This window comes from Symphalangus syndactylus, chromosome 6, assembly GCF_028878055.3.
Source record: "Symphalangus syndactylus isolate Jambi chromosome 6, NHGRI_mSymSyn1-v2.1_pri, whole genome shotgun sequence".
NCBI lineage: Eukaryota > Metazoa > Chordata > Mammalia > Primates > Hylobatidae > Symphalangus > Symphalangus syndactylus.
The window spans coordinates 19986405-20001673 of record NC_072428.2 but is presented as its reverse complement, the minus strand read 5'-3'; the positions used below and the strand labels follow the sequence as shown (position 1 = coordinate 20001673).

Here is a 15269-nt window from a genome sequence, read left to right as displayed (position 1 = left end):
TGGTTCTCTTCATTCCCTCATCTGAAACTTTCCTAGAAATGTCACAGATAAAGAGCAGAATTATTTGATTGCCCCATATTCCATTTAACCAGTCTTCCAATCCTGGGAAAGGTTACACATTTGTAAATCATTTCAGGAGGCAGTGGTGCAGGTGGAAGTTAGGCCTTTATGTGCTGGAAACAATCAGGTATTTAATAAAGGGCATTTCTATGGAGACAAAACAAAAACAAAGATTAATGGTTGAAGCAGACAATAAGCTCATGTTTTTCCTTTTTTTCTTTTAGCCTAGAGTGCAGCCAGTCAAGAAGGTTAATAGAAATTGGGCCCAAAGTGTCTTTGGATGATGAAATGAGGATGACAGTGGCAATGTTATGGTCGTGGTTATTTCCTTGAGCGTGGCATGGAAGATGAGGTGTTCTAGTGAACTTTCTCACTGGCCCAAACTGTTGTGATAAATCCTTTGAAGTTATACGAATTCATCCAGCTTCAACTTCCAGAGCTTTGGGAAAAGGGCAGTTTTAGCTCTCAAGTCAGGAAGGTGGGAGAAAAATTGGAAACATTAATTACTGAAAAAATGTGTAAAAGAGCAGGATCCAATTTACATTGAGATAAAAACAGCTCAAAGACAATGAATAGGACTGGAATCTGATAACCCACAGGGTGAGTCATAGTTTTCCACTGCATATAAAATTTCTCTCTACAATTATTCCCATTTTGCTCAAAGATAATCAAAGTAAGATTACCCTTATTTATAAAATAAGCCATCTCATTAAATGTGGCCTGATCATTTATTTGCATAAGTGCAGCAAAAATGGTAATTGACCATACAAACTTTTTAAAATGTGCTTTATTGGAACTTTTATAATGAACCTCAGATTGGACCTTTAAAAGCCTTTGAGGCAAAAAGTCAAGCCAAGAGCTTGCTATCCGACTTCACTTGTAGTCCCTAGAGATTTGGGTGAATTGCTGTCTTCTTGAGGTCTTCAAAACATACTGTTTCCTGAGACTGCCACAAAAGTGACCTTCATTACTCATCTGTAAGGCTGGGAACCCTGTAGTCCAGGAACCAGGTCTATTTTTCCAAGACGGCTTTTTAAAGCATTGACTCCATAAAGTCAAACTTAGTTGTTAAAATATTGGTCATATCTGATTCAAGGCACGTCAGTCTCAAATATGACAATTTAGTCAAAGCCTTCATAATATAACCTATGTTTCCAATTATCTCTTGTTTCAAGGGGAAGAGATTTTTATTAAACTTACGCAAATAGCTATATTGCCATGAAAATAAGAATACTCAATAAGAGTTTCTGAATTCTAGGGGGGTTATAGAGAGAAAAAGATGAATGTTTCAGTTTTGTTTACAGACATATAATCTACTAAGTTGCTGTAAGTTATAGATAGTTTAAGAGAAAAGAGAAAGGGTTTCCTTATATCCCCGGAAAATAGATCATTAAAGAACTAACAATATTCCAAATAAAAAGGCCACAAAAATTTTAACTCTTCTTCATCAATTCATTTAGTCCTATGCAATTCATTTTTGTTTCGCTTGATCTTAGCAGTTTTATGAAACCCTGTCTCCTCTATTAGTTCTGGAAATCCTAACTCAGTCTAGTGGTATAATCATCAGGTTACTTAGGTAATGTAATTGGAAACCTGTACTCCTGAGTACTTGTCATATCCCTTTCCGTGGGTCTTGAGACAGGCCCTTTTGTTAAACATGAAGCCCTTTGCCCAGTTGCTGATTGTAAAAGCATTCAGGGAGGCATCAGAGTAAAACAGTAACTATCTGTGGATGACAAAAGACTTAAAATGGCTGTGGTTAAAGGTATGATGAGAGTTCATTATAATGTAATTGCTAAGAAAATTTCATTGTCTCTGTGACATATTAATACAACATTTAGAGACAATAACTAGAATTATGACTGATAACATTTGCCAGGACATATCATGGACAGCAAGGACATTGACAGGTTTTTTTTTTTTTTTTTTTGAGATGGAGTTTCCCTCTTGTTGTGTAGGCCGGTGTTAGAGATGTGATCTCAGCTCATTGCAACCTCCGCCTCCTGGGTTCAAGTGATTCTCCTGCCTCAGCCTCCTGAGTAGCTGGGATTACAGGCGTCCGCCACCATGCCTGGCTAATTTTTGTATTTTTAGTAGAGATGGGGTTACACAATGTTGGCCAGGCTGGTCTTGAACTCCTGACCTCAATTGATCCTCCCGCCTTGGCCTCCTAAAGTGCTGGGATTACAGGCATGAGCCACCGCACCTGGTCCACATTGACAGATTTCTAAGAACATTATACATTTCTGAAATATTTATATTAATAACATATACCTGTACTAATACAACATAGAGACAGTTAAGAATCCCTTTTTATTTGACAATGCTTCATAGGCAATTTAGAATGTCAAATAACTTAATTTGTTTAACATCTCTCTTTTTACAAGGCAAGAGAACAAATTCTTTCAGATTTTTCAGGAGCGGTCTTGATCTCAAAATCAGTTTGAAGTTAAGAAGAATTCATTTAGAATTTCATTTGGGAAGTTGTCAAAAATGTCAAAAAGTTTGAACACTTGATGAAATAGAATCATAGGTCATTTAGAGAAAAAGATTTGGTTCTTTTAAATAATCAAAGACATGATAAAGATAACATAAAGCATAGGAAATTATTCTGATAAGACAGAGAATCCTTGTTTCCTCAGTAGATTATTCAAAAAGTAAAAGAAGAAACAAACTTTCATAACTTCCTACTAAGAGCAGAACAATAATCCAAGAAACTTTATCCTTTTAAGAGAGAACAGCAAACTCTAGTTTAGCATCGAAATGCTATTGATATTAAAACTCATTTTCAAACCTTATAATAAATCCATTCAATGTTAGCCAGATTGACCATGAATTAAACTGTGAGCTAAGCTGAAAAAAGAGATTAGCAAGAGAAAAAGACAGATTTTTATTCATGTATATCCACAAGTTCATAGAAAAATGTGATTCAAAGAGGTAGTTATGATTTGGAGCTTGTATTAGTCAGGGTTCTCCAGAAAAACAGAATATGTCTATGTATGTATATATATTTGGAAATGAAGTTCCAAAACATAAGTGTCACTCCTTACAAGCTGTTTGACCTTAGATAGGTTACTTAACCTTTCTGGGTCTTAGTTTCTTTACCTGTAAAATGCAGAAAACCACAGGATTGTTGTGAGGATGAAATAAAAAATCATTCACCTAAAGCTCTTAGTCTAGTTCTTGGCTTTAGATGGGCTCATTCTTATTTAAGTCCTTTAATTTTTATCCCCCCCTGGATTCGAAGTTAAAAGAAGGTACACACAGAAATCAATAACAATAATAATTTCATTAGTATTAACAAAAATGTAATAATATTACAAAAAAAACCCATGGATGCCAACACCATCATTTGTACATCCTCTTTCCTTCTGCCTAAAATGCCCTCTTACACAACAAAACAAAGACACAAACAACCAAACCAGCAAAACTGTAAGTTTGCCATAGCTGAAGCTGCAGCTGTTGCCAGTTCTCCTCCATGTGACTTTGGCATCTTGGGGACAAAGAGGGCGGTAGTTGGGAGTATTCTCTGGCATTAAATAGGCCTGGTTCTGAGACCCCGTTCCTCTACTATATAACCTGAGTGATTTTCTTAACCCTCTAAACCTAATTTATCATGGAATCCTACATCCATTATCTCCTAAATGTCTCACCAATCCATCTGCTATGGTTTGGACATTTGTCCCCTCCAAATCTCATGTTGAAATGTGATCCCCAGTGGTGGAGGTGGGGCCTGGTAGGAGGTGTTTGGGTCATGGGAGTGGACCCCCCATGACTGGCTTTGTGACCTTCCCTTGGTGATGAGTGAGTTCTCACTCTGTTAGTTCATGTGAGAGCTGGTTGTTTAAAGAGCCTGGCACCTCCTCCTCCTGTTGTTGCTCCCTCTCTCACCATGTGACATGCCTGCTCCCCTTTGCCTCCCACAATGAGTGGAAGCTTGTTGAGGCCCCATCAGGAGCAGGTGCTGGCACTGTACTCGTACAGCTTGCAGAACCATGAGCCAAATAAACCTCTTTTCCTTATAAATTACCCAGTCTTGGGTGTTCCTTTATAGCAATGTAAAATAGACTAATAACCCATTCATTTTTCTCCATATCCACTGCCTTTCCCTACTCCAATCTACCATCATCTCTTGTGGGAACTACAGGAGTCTCCTAACTGGTCTTCCTCTTCCTTCCTTGCTTTCTGTATTCAATAGAATTTAGCTTTGGCTAAGAGTGATAGCAAATCCAAAATAATGTGGCTTAAAGACAACTTAAAATTTTATTTTTTATTCATATAAAAATCCAGGTATACCCTAAAACCTAAAGTATAATAATAAAAAAAAAATCCAGGTAGCCTACTGAGAACCCATTAGAATGTCTAAAATTCAAAAGTTTGACAAGACCAGGTATTGGGAAGATCTGGAGCAAATGGCACTCCTATTCGCTGCTCGTAGGGATGGAAAATGACATACTTACCTTGAAAAACTGGCTGTTTCCCATATTGTTAAACATACACCTACCATACAGCCTGGCCATTCCACTCCTAGGTATTCTCCCAGAGAAATGAAGCATACATCTATATAAAGACTATATGTAAATGTTCACATTTATGTACACAATAGCCCCAAACAGTAAACAACCCAAATGTCCATTGACTGGTGAGTGGATTAAATGAAGTGTGGCACAACCATATGACAGAATACAACTCAGTCATAAAAATGAATGAACTATGTATAGAACAGCATGGATTAATCTCAAAATAGTTATGCTGAATGGAAGCAGCTAGACACAGAAGAGTGTGTAACATATGAGTCCATTTATAGAAAGCTATAGAAAATGAGAAATAGACTGTGACAGAAAGCGGATCAGCGATTGCCTCATTCTGGGTGTAGGGTTGGGGATGAATTGCACAAGGGCATGGAAATCTTCTGGGAATGGTAGAAATGTTCTGAACTTTGGTTGTGTTGGTAGTTGCACAGCTGTATACAACTGCCAGAACAAATCAAATTGTACACTTTAAATGGATGCAGGGGTTTATTGTATATAAAAAGTGTATGTAGATTATAGCTCAATAAATTAAAAAGTAAAAGGAGCTGTCCAGGGCTAGCAAAGCAGTCCACGCTGGCAAGAACCCAGGATCCCCTTTTTGTGCTGCTCCTGCACAAGAGGCTTCATCCTCATGGTCCAAGATGGTAGCATCTGGTTTCCAGGCTGCACCATGGAGGAAGGGCCAAAGAAAACGAAGAGCACATGGGAGTCTCTTAGAAGCCCCTCCCACTTGGCTATTCTGTTCACATGCCATTGGCCATCTTCTAGTCACAGAGACACACCTATTGCAAAGGAGGCTGGGAAATGTAGTCTTTATCCTGGATGGTCTTGGGTCCAGGGGAAATTTCATGACTGTGGAAGAAAGGAAAAATGGATACTGAGGGACAATTAACAGGTGTTTTTGACACTGCCACTTGTATGTGGTTTTCAAAATGTACATCTGATTGTATTTCCCTCTCTACTTAAAGTTCTTCTGTGGCTTTCCACTGGTCTCAGAATATAGTCCAAACAAGCTCCTGGCCACGGCCTCCAAGAACCTGTGCAATCTGGCCCTTGCCTGCCTTGTACCTTACTCTTGGCTAGTTCTGAACTCCGCCTAGTATTTGCTGGCTTCGGCTCCTCTGGTACACCATCAAGGTTATTATTTACTCTATTTCTTTTTGCTTGGAGCCCTTTCCCCTCCCTCTTTGCCTGGTTCACCACTCTTTGTCCTTTGGCTTTTGGTTGATCTTAACTCTTCAGCATAGGTCAGGCCCCCTTTTTGTTTTACACTTACCTTTTCTATGTAGCACTCCTCACAGTTTGTAATTCTGTATTTGTGTGGTAATTTGATTACATCTTCCTCATACGCTAGACTGTAGGCTCCTTTTGTTCACCTTTGTATTCTGGCATCTAACTCAGTACTTAGCAAGACAGAAGGAACTAAATAAACTTTTGTTGAGTGATCAAATGAATGAATCCATTATATATAATTCATACTGTTAATTGATCTGAGGTTGCTAAGGAATAATTTTGTACTTCCACTGAGCTCTGACTGCAAAACACTCACTCACCCAGTAATTATCTTTGCTAGGTATTGCTTTTGAAATGCTGAATAGTATTTCATCTGATCATTTGATCTGTACCATCACCAAAAATGTTTATTTAAGTCTCCATCTATGTTTTGAGTGGAGATTTTTTTTTCTTTTAAGACAGAGTCTTACTCTGTGGCCCAGGCTGGAGTGCAGTGGTGCAATGATGGCTCATTGCAGCCTCGACCTCAGCCTTTCTCCCACGTAGCTGAAACTACAGGTGCATGCCACTACGCCAGGCTAATTTTTGTATTTTTTGTAGAGACAGGGTTTCTGCACGTTGCCAAGGCTGGTCTCGAGCTCCTGGGCTCAAGTGATCTGCCTGCCTTGATCTCCCAAAGTGCTGGAATTATAGGCATGAGCCACCATGCTTGGCTGAGTAGAAACCTTTCTATAAATATTGTCTGCTTGGGTGGCGGTGTGTGTGTGTGTGTGTGTGTGTGTGTGCGGTGTTTGGGGGGTAATGTGAAATGAGTGAAGTTTGTGGAAATGAAAGTTACTGTACAGTTCACTAATGCCTGTTTTCCTATAAGGGAAATTTGAATTATTTAGGGTAGAAACAGGACTGGTGTGCAGCAGGCTCCAGGGAAAGCAGCCACATGTTGTGATGTGGTTATATTGTTCATTTAACTGGAGAAGTAGGGCTCTATTGATCTACTCAAGGAGACAAATTATTCTCAAGTACGTGGTATTTATTTAGAATGCAAATACAATATGGTCTACTTAAGTGGGAGCTTTGACAGGATAATTATAGGATATTAATATAGATTCAAAAAACCATGTTCTCCATAGTGTGACTCATGGTTAGCCAACTATATAATAAGCAAAAGTGAAGCCACTTTTCTTTATAAATATTTTCTTATTCAAAGTTTCCTTCGTTTATTCATTTACAAAGCTTTGCCGCGGTGAATCCTATTAGTGGGTTTTCTTACATTTTGAAATGGAAATACTCTGATTTAATCTTGTGTAAGCTGCAGAACGTAGTCAAAGGAGTAACTGCATGACTTGGGGTGAAAACGGGAGGAGGCGAGCAGAACCTGGGAGGGAATGTGGCCATGAGGTTCGAGGAGCACCAGCCTGGACAGCCCTTCTTCCCATGGGTACTTAGTGAGCTGCCTCAGACCCAGCACATCCAAATGCAGCTGATTTTGTATCACCCTCACCATTTTTGCCATATCTGCCAACCAACCAGGGATTGTTTACTTAATAAAATAGACTCTCTTTTTCAAAGTTAAATGTATTTAAAAAAGAAAACTAATTGTTTTTTTTTAAATTCGAGATGAGGTCTCTGTTGCCCAGGCTAGAGTGCAGTGGCATGATCACAGCTCACTTGCAACCTCCTTCTCTTGGGCTCAAGCAATCCTCCCACCTCAGCCTCCCGAGTAGCTGGGACTATAGGCATGCACCACACACCCGGCTAATTTTTGCATTTTTAGTAGAGACTGAGTTTGGCCATGTTGCCCAGGCCAGTCTTGAGCTCCTGGGTTCAAGCGATCTGCCCACCTCAGCCTCCCAAAGTGCTAGGATTATAGGCGTGAACCACCATGCCTGGCCTAATTTTTTTTTTTTTTTTAAGGTATAATGCCAGCGCTGGTATGTCAGGGATTTTTCTGTGTTGCTCTCTGCTGTATTCCCTTAGTGCCTAATCTAGTACCTGGTAGGTGCTTAAGTAATGTTTGTTGAATGAATAAACATCATTCTCATCAATAGAAAAGCATGTATTTTTCTAAGATGTGTTATAAACATATAGCTATTATAATTAAAAATGTCTGCTTTCCACTTAGAATCTTCTTGCATGCCACCTGTAATACACCTATGTACCATAGTTTTCTAAACTGCATAGCAATTGTCACTGAAGAAATTATCTCATATCATTATTTACTTATTGCCTTTGTCCCTCATAGATGGGTACCTCTGTTTCTTAAGAGTTTTGTCGACCTCTGTATCCTGGGCATCTAGCACTGTGTGGGGCCACATTACAGGTATACTACAAACATATATAAATAAATAAATACCTTTACAGTTATCCTGGCATGTAAATTATTATCTCCATTATCATATAGATGAAGAAGAAACCAAGGTATAGAGGAGTTAGGCCATAAAGGTTGTTACTAAAAAGCAACAACCTTTTCAAAATGCATTATATTTGCATGGTCGCTGGGTCATGGGTCATTCCCCCATGGGTCATCCCCCCAAAATTAATAACCCCCAATGCAATAATATTAAGAAGGAGGGCCTTTCAGAGGTGATTAGGCCATGAGGACTCCACCCTCCTGAATGGGATTAGTGCTCCTACAAAAGGGCTTAGAGAAGTCTATTTGCTCCTTCTGGCTTCTCCCCTCTTCTGCCACGTGAGGACTCAGCAAAAGGTGCCATCTATGAAGCAGAGAGCAAGACTTCACCATCTAGCCCTCTAGCTTCTTGATCTTCAACTTCCCAGCCTCCAGAACTGTGAGCAGTAAATGTATGCTCTTTGTAAATTGCTCAGCCTAGGACATTCTGTTACAGCATCCCAAATGGACAAAGAAAATTCTCTTGTGTATTTATGACTTTTTAAAATCCCAATTCTTAGAATGGTTTTAACTCCAAACAGGTTTCAGCACATGCTCATTTATTCTTCTTGCCTGAATGGCTGTACTCAACTTCCTCTCTGAGCTCTTAGCCTCCTTGCGTCCTTGCTGAACAGTTGCTGCCATATTGTTCCTCATGGTATCCTCCACACCACATGTTCATCTTACAACCTGCCTGCTCCTAAACTTCCAATGGTTGCCTGCTGCTCCAGGACAAAAGTGTGAAGTCTTTGGCTTGCTCATCAGTTATGAATAATTTCAGGCACAAGTTAAGATCCAAAATAATAGTGGCTTATATCACAAAGAAGTTTCTTTAATGTGAAACAGTTCAGAGGTCAGACATCCCGGGCTGATATATTCATCAGGGAGGTTGGTCCCTTTCTTTTCCTTTCATCATCTTTAACATTCTGCCTCATGATCTAAGATGGTGCCGAAGTTTCAACCATTGTGTTCACATTCCAGAATTTGTGCATAGGACTTTCCTTTAAGTCTTATTCTTTAGAACTTTGTCACATGGCCACACCCAGCTACCAGTAAGGCTGAGAAATATAGTCTATGCTAGGAAAATAAATTAGATGTCTTGTTAAAAAGGAGGAAGGGGAGACATCTAGTAGTCTCTCAATCAACTATCAACCCAGCTTTTCAGGTTTCCTTTACTTACTTGCAGTTCTTAATACTCTATCCCCATTGAGCTCCTTTGTTCACAGTCTCTAAAACACACCTTGTGTTTTGTCACTTTCTCTCCATTCATTCACCCCTCTTGGAATGCTTTTTTGCTTCACATCCAAGCTATAATTTTGTTTCCATGATTCTTTCCCCTAATTGCAGGAATCTGAAATGACTTCTGATGTGGAACTCTTCTAGAAATGACCATGAGATTTGTTCAGATAATCACTCTCTTCTGCCTTGGATTTCTCTTCTTTGGATTAGTTGAAAAGCTAAAATCTTTCATTGTTAATTTTTTACACACTTAGGTCTTACCCCTCACTTCAACCCCTCATTCTAGATTCCCGAGGGCAGGATCCCCTTACGCAGGGAATATTTATTGGCCACGTAGTTCACATGTGACATCGTGCTCTGTGTTGGGAATTTTGTACGGAATAAGATGTTGGACCACTCCTCAAAATCCTCATATTGCCTATGAAATCTGGTTTTGTTGAGACAGAGTCTCACTCTGTTGCCCACGCTGGAGTGCAGTGGCCTGATCTTGACTCACTGCGACCTCTGTGATATGGTTTGGCTGTGCCCCACCCAGACCTCTACTTGAATTGTATCTCCCAGAATTCCCACGTGCTGTGGGAGGGACCTAATGGGAGGTAATTGAACCATGGGGGCCCATCTTTCCCGTGCTATTCTCGTGATAGTGAATCAGTCTCACGAGATCTGATGGGTTTATCAGGGGTTTCCACTTTTGCCTCCTCCTCATTCTCTTTTGTCACCACCATGTAAGAAGTGCCTTCTGCCCTCTATCATGATTGTGAGACCTTCCTCAGCCATGTGGAACTATAAGTCCAATTAAACCTCTTTCTTTTGTAAATTGCCCAGTCTCAGGTATGCCTTTATCAGCAGTGTAAAAATGGACTAATACACTCCACCTCCCGGGTTCAGGCAATTCTCCCACCTCAGCCTCCTGAGTAGCTGGGATTACAGGCGCCCGCCACCACACCCAGCTAATTTTTGTATTTTTAGTAGAGACACGGTTTTGCCATGTTGGCCAGGCTGGTCTGAAACTTCTGACCTCAGACGATCCACTCGCCTTGGCCTCCCAAAGTGCTGGGATTACACGTGTGAGCCACCATGCCTGGCCTTGGAATCTGGTTTTAAAACTTGCATATATTAAGTACTTCGTAAATCCCTGTTGGTTTATTGAGGAATAAAAGCTGACACTTATTTAAATTATTATAACTTATATTCATAATAATATTTATTAACTTCGATATGCTAGGCACTATGCTAGTCTTTTCATTTCTTTCTTTTGACATCTAGGAGGTACGCACCATTAATTTTTACAGATAAAAATGAGGCACAGAGAGGTTAAGTTACTTGCCCAAACTCACACAGCTGGTAAGGGGTGAAGCCAGGATTTAATCCAGGCAGCATGATTCCTGAGCCTAGGCTTTTAGTCACTGTGGTAAGAAGGTGACTGGAAAACAATGGCGGTCTCAGAATTTAAAGATTTACTGCCTTTATTTAAAATATCCATCCACAACGTGGACAATGCCAGCTACCCCACCCCATTAGGAAGCTTTCTTGGTCTGGGATGGCCTTGCCCCAGCCTAGGCACTGCCAACCTACCACTCCTCATCTGAGTCTCAGCTGCCAGCCATCTGTCCCTCCCTTCCCTTTTGGTTATCAAATGCTACTTTGGATGTGATAAAAACAATTCACCTCTTTCTGTGTTTTGCCTAAACGACTGCACCCAGCTTCTTCTCTGAGCTCTCAACTTCTGGTCTCTCCTTCCTTGCATCCTTACTGCACGGTTGCTGCCATCCAGCGCACAGCTGTGTTTCTCTGTACAGCTTTGATCTCATCCATTCTGCAGTGACAGTAAGGAGTAACTGAGCAAAGGCTTCAGTCTGGAGCCCCCCTGCCGGACCGGGCTCACCAATTTGTGTTGTTTTGTTCTGTCCAGCCCAGTATTTAATAATGTTTCTAAATTTGTTGTCAGCATTTGCAAATTCGATGTCACACAAAATCTGGATTTTTAGTTTCTCTTGAAAAACTGGCATATTTTGGAAACACTGGGTCTGTATGCCCATGGGCTCAGGCTGCCAAGTGCAGATGGGGCATGTGCTGTCTAAGATGGCACAGTCCCTCCTCCCTATGACTTGGGCCCTTATAGCCATATTCATTTTGCTTTCTAGCTTGTCACAAATAATAACTGATAATAGTAATACAGAGCGTGCATGCATATAACCCTGTGTGTCAGACACTGTTCGAAGTGCTTTACTTTTTATCACTGCAGCCACTTTGGGAAGAGGTACTATTACACTGGCACCACTTTGCAGATGAGGGAACTGGGGCCACACTAGTAGTGAAATGGCTGGGACTCACACCCTGGCATTCTGGCTTCAGAGTCTTTGCTTTGAAGCTCTGCACTGTTACCTCTCAATGCAGAGAATGGAATTTGTGTCTCTGCTCTAAAAGGAGAGAGAAGCAGGGAGGAACCTGCCCCTGTCCCCTGTGCTGCTTGAAGCTGACACATCAAAACTACAAAAACCCCAGAGCTGATTTCCTATACAAATAACATGCAAGCAGGGAAAGACTGTTTTTCTTTACTGCTCTAAACAAAGTTGAACTTGCATTAGAGATGGGGGCAATGAAAGGATCCCAGCTGAACACCTAGCAGTGTCTCTGGGGCCATCTCAGCCAGCTGTGGTAAAGAGAGCTTTCTTCTATCTCTCATGGAACAGAGGGAATTAATTAATTCTATTAAGCCTCCGTCCAACTCTCACTTGAAACATAAGCCCATAAACAAGTGTAATCCATCTCCATCCCAGATTCTCTCCTGGAAAGGTAGGCAGATGGAGAGGCAGATATGAAACGTGGTGCTGGACTAAGTAAGCATCCTGGCCTTTATGCCAATGTCCACAGTGGTCACCCAGCCTTCCTGAGCCTCCCTGTGCTGCAGAGTCCACAACATGATAAATGGAGCCTGTCACACAGAGATTAATTTGGGGGCAGGGTTACTTGCCTGGCAGCCATGGGAAAGTGAGCCCTCTATATGCTTGGCTCAAGTCAGAATTTCATTTGGAAGCTTCTGCAATTCAGAGGCAAAGGGAATATGGCTGGTTCAGGGGGGTGACGGCTGTCCCAAGACCAACCTGAGAGCTGAAGATATGCACTGGGTACTTCGATATGCCAGGTGCTGTGGATGCAACAATGGACAAGCCTCTAGCATACATAATTAAGATGATCATAGGATTCCAGATCAGAGTGCTTTGAGAGTGAAGAACACAGGCTTCAATTGGAACTATCTGGAGCTCAATGGGACATGCCGTCACAGTAAGCAGAGCCATTAAGACCACCCACAGCTCTGGAGCTCCCAATTCTGAATCTGGCCAAGTGATCATGGGCAAGTTAACTTCTGAGCTTGTTTCTTGCTGCACAAAATGGGAACAATAACAGTACAGAGCTCTTGCCTCTCATAAATGTTGTAAGGGTTATATCAGATAATAGTAGTGGCTAGAATTTGCTAAGAACCCCCTCCCCACAAGAGAAGAGCTTAAGGTCAAGTTGTTGCGCTCTATGGTATTTACCTGGCTTTCCAGACGCTGAGATGCCAGCTGGGCTTTGCAAGGTTACAGCCAGTGCTTAATGGCTCTGGAATATGCAAGGGAATTAAAGAGGCAAAGGTGGGGAAGAGAACAGGAGAAACGAAGAGACAAGTGGAAGAGGAAAGAAATGTTGGGTGGACATTGGACAGCTAATGGAAATGTTTCAAAGTACCTACTGTTCGATCTACACTGTGATTCCATCTACAAGCCCATCTCTGCATAACGTCGTCAGCAAAATAGCCATTGTTTCTGAACGTCTTGATGGAGGCAGATCTTTTTGGGAGGATACAGCAGACTCAAGGTGGTCGGCAGTGGGAGCTGAGGCACTCCCCATGTCCCACTCCGCACTCCATGAAGGCTCAACTAAGGGTGAATTGGTGAACACCAAGTGCTTAGCCTAGTACCAGTCCACAGAGAAGTTTCTGTAAACCGCATTATTCTCACCATTATCTTTATTATGTAGGCTGGCTTTGGCCTATCAACACTAGCCTGGAAATATAAAGCTGGAAATCAATAGGGCAGACAGACGAGAAAAATATGCCCCATAAGAACAAAGGGGAGTGTTATTACTACACATTATCCCTAGAAAAGCCTAGGGTTCAGCAGAAAGAAATGACTTCGGGAAATCCCAGGACAGTCTCGGGCAGCTCTAAGTGTGCCAGGTGTACTTCCGATAAGACATGGGTGGTACTCCACCCTGATCACTTGTTTGAAGAATGGGAAGAATGTTAATTAATCCTGTTATCTGAGCCGAATACTTTCTGGTTCAATTTCTCTGATAAAACCACCCTGAATGGAGAACTCTCAGAATACCAAAGCAGGCCTCCTTCTGGGATCCCTTGAGGTACAGCAAGACTTAGAATCAGGGGTGGGATGGGGCACCCTTTCTGGCCCTAGGAACTTCAGGGTCAGGGCTGACTCTTTCCTCTCAGTGTTCTGACCAGAGACCTTTTACAATCCAGTCTTCTTCCCCCTCTAAATGTAGCCACACTTTAGAAAGAAATGGGAAAAAATTAATTCATGTGTCACTTTGGCATGTTGTTTTTTTCTCATAGTCTGTCTTTAAAAACCTGCAGGCATTTAAAAAAATACTGGCGATGCACCAGGGACTGCGTGCCGGGCACTGGATAAAACTGCTTTAGAACAGACTTCAATAAGTGAATTGTTAAATTGAAAGGCAAGAACAATTTGATGTTTTGAGGGAGATCATGGTTTTGCAAAAGGGATTCTTAAAGTGATTGGCAGCTTACGGAGATTCACAATTTAGCATGAAGGGCTGACAATCTCAAAGGCAGCTGGGCAAAGACCCCAAAATGATTCCTTCAGGACCAGGATGTGACTGTCTTGTGTGATTTGTATCAGAATTCCATGTTAATCAGAAATGCATTCAGAATTGTTTCAAATGTTAAAAAACAGAAGACAGAGACAAATTCTAGTTCAATATCTGTAAGGGAGTACATGTACTCTCAGTGAGTGATACGCAAGATTTGCAGAGTAGCTAAAAAGTATTATTAGTGTCTACCCTGTGTGAAAACTATATAAGACGCCTTTATAAGGTCCTCTATCTAGCTACTTAGAGGATTTCTTTGTTGCCTGAGGCTGTTTGTAAGGATCTCACAACCTTGCCTCTGAAATATGGTTTCACCTACCTTGGGGATCCTTTCATGCAACGTGGAGGTTGGTCTGAACAGCTAAAAAGACAACGAACAAGGACTTCACTGAGCACGCAGTAAAGGCTATAGGAACAACATCATCGCTGCTCACTCTAAAAGTTTGGCAAACGTTGGCAGTGTGGAAGATTTGGTCTGAGATTTGCTCTTGGGTGGTAGAAGAGTAGCTAACCTTCACCCGTCAGCCTTTATAGTGGTTTCCTTCCCTTACCAAAAAGAAACTAAGAGTACGTACATAAGACACATGATTCTCGCAATGACTCCATGATGTAAACACTATTATTACCTCCACTTACTGTTGAGGAAACAGGTCTAGAAAGCTTAAGTCATTTATCCAAGGACACAGTCAGAATATAGATCTAGGTCATTTGATTCTAAAGCCCATGTTCTTTCTACTATGTAGAAATAAGTTTTATGTTGTTTTTATTTTAAAAATATCACATGCTTGGCGGGGTGCGGTGGCTCACGCCTGTAATTCCAGCACTTTGGGAGGCTGAGGCGGGTGGATCACCTGAAGTCAGGAGTTCGGGACTAGCCTGGCCAACATGGAGAAACCCTGTCTCTACTAAAAATACAAAAATTAGCCAGG

At 41.3% G+C, this 15269-nt stretch overlaps 1 protein-coding gene across 4 annotated transcripts in view; it reads left to right on the top strand.

The window, feature by feature from the left end:
• The window catches only part of PRR5L (proline rich 5 like), a 178039-nt gene that overhangs the window by 40949 nt on the left and 121821 nt on the right, over nt 1–15269 (top strand). The window contains exon 1 of one of the 4 annotated variants that reach the window (XM_063640995.1): nt 8070–8145. The exons of the other annotated variants lie outside the window; for them this stretch is intronic. The gene's annotated coding sequence lies outside the window, so the exon portion shown is untranslated. Of the gene's footprint in view, nt 1–8069; nt 8146–15269 lie in introns of those variants that run through there. 4 annotated transcript variants of the gene reach the window in all.